The following is a 2,142-nucleotide window of genomic DNA, read 5'->3' as shown; positions in this document are numbered from 1 at the left end:
ATAAAGAACTCCTTCAAAATGAGCCTGTTCCAGGTCATTCACATTTGACAATCCAGCCAGTCCTCACTTATTCCTTCACAATGGATGACCTGGAGATAAAGGATTCAGTTGTGTACCTCTGTGCCAGCAGCTGAGACAGCCCTGCAGCGTGACTGCCTCCCCATGCAAAAAAACTCCTGGGCCTAGTCAGGAGGTTGTGGGGACATTGTGTCCTCCTGAGCCCTGAGACTAGTTGGGTATCCACAGGTCTCAGATAGAAACCTCAGACCTCATGTGGATCACCTGCATGAGGGTTCTCTGTCCTGTAGAGGGCACTGCAGGGATGATAGGTGCCAATTCACAGGATATGGCAATGCTATATTCACATCCAGACCTCAACAGTCTGTGGTCTGGCTTCGACTTGAATAACACTGCCTGCATTGCAGGACAAAGACTCAAGTTTAAGTTGCTTCAAGTATCTCCCAGTTGACTTGTGTCACACCCCAAAAACTGGAAAAATCTTGTCAGTCACTTAACACAGGCTGCACCAATCTTCCTTTTTTATATATAATTTTATTTTATTGATTGATTTGTATGTGGTGCTGAAGATTGAACCCAGTGCCTCAAGTGTGCTAGGCAAGCGCTCTACCACTGAGCTACAGCCCAGTCCACCAATCTTCATTCTAATATGCATCATTTTTTTTTTCAAAACTTCTATTTTGGTCCTCATCCTAACTCCAAATACAGTTGGACTTTCTTTCTTTCTTTCTTTCGATACTGAGAATTCAACCCAAGGCATTTTACCACTGTGCTAATTTCCAAGGCCTTTTTATTTTTATTTATTTTTTTTTGAGACAGAATCATTAAGTTGCTGAGTCTGGCCTTGAACTCACAATCTTCTTTCTCAGTCTCCTGTGTTGCTGGGATTACAGGTGCACTGATTTTTTCCATAATATCCCAAATCTTCCCCAAGTGGCTCTGTCAGTTCCTGTCCCTAAAGACAATAATTTCCCAGTCTGTTTGCACCCTTCACAGGTCTCTAGTGCTCTCCCTTGCAGAACATTCAGGTTCAGGGTTGTCTTCCCTCTTTCACTGGGACTTTAGCACTTTCACTCTTGATTCTTTTCCCTCTGTTTTTTAATCCTAGTACTAAATTACAGTGTTCTTTACTAGAGTCTGGTGCCCTGGATAATATTGCTCACAACAGATAATGACAAAGGGAAGACTCCCCCCTCGTCTTGTGTGTGATGCTGGGAATTGAACCCAGGGCTTCTTTACAGCTAGACAGGTGCTCTACTACTGAGCTACATCCCCAGGCTTTTTTATTCTGAGGCAGTGTCTCATTAAGTCACCAGGTCAGAGAGACTGAGGCAGGTCATTAAGTCACCTGCCTCAGTCTCTAAAATAGCTGGGATTATAGGTTTGCACCTGCACCGTTACACCCTGCTCTATGACAGGAAAATTTCTTGACATCTCCACACTAGACTTTACAGTTGGGGTAATTTTAGCTGAGCTCCACACTCTTCACAGTAATACCCTCTGCCCTGCACCCACCCTGAGAACAGAGTCCCTCTCCCTGGCATGGCTGATGTCGATCACCTGCAGGAGGGTTCTCTGTCCTGTAGAGGGCACTGCAGGGGTGATAGGTGTGGAACCAGAGACACCTTAAAATCCCTGCCAGACCTCCTCTGTGGAATCATGGGGCTTCAGCCTGCTCCTCTTCAGTTTGTGATGACCTGGGCTAAGAGAGGATCATTCCTGCTGTGACCCTACTATGGATATCTGGCTCTTTTGTTGGACAATTTTTAATCTCCTGAAAGCAGGTGGAGTCATAAGACTAGAAAATTGTCATCTCAGACTTCCCCAAGACGGTCCTAAACCATTCTCTTAATGTTTTTTCTCTTCCCACAGTACATATGGAATCTGGAGTCATACAGATCCCCAGCCATCAAGTCACAAAGGTGGGACAGATGGTGATCCTGAGTTGTGACCCCATTTTTGGTCACTCATTCTTCTATTGGTACCAACAAATCTTGGAGCAGAGGCTGGAGTTTCTGGTTTCCTTCTATAATGGTAAAACCTTGGAGAAGTCTGAAATATTGAAGGATCGATTCTCAGTTGAAAAGCCTGATAAATCCTACTTCACCCTGAAGATCCATCTCA

General features: G+C 44.7%; 1 long non-coding RNA gene across 1 annotated transcript; it reads left to right on the top strand.

The window, feature by feature from the left end:
* Positions 1–1,675: 1,675 nt before the first annotated feature.
* LOC125611598 lies at positions 1,676–2,142 on the top strand. Its single transcript, XR_007341795.1, has 2 exons — positions 1,676–1,802; positions 1,891–2,142. It is a non-coding gene; the product is annotated as an uncharacterized LOC125611598 (long non-coding RNA).

The sequence above is a fragment of the Marmota marmota genome, unplaced genomic scaffold (assembly GCF_001458135.2).
Source record: "Marmota marmota marmota unplaced genomic scaffold, marMar, whole genome shotgun sequence".
NCBI classification, from domain to species: Eukaryota; Metazoa; Chordata; class Mammalia; order Rodentia; family Sciuridae; genus Marmota; species Marmota marmota.
The sequence above is the reverse complement of the archived record's forward strand: the minus strand, read 5'-3'. Positions and strand labels throughout refer to the sequence as shown.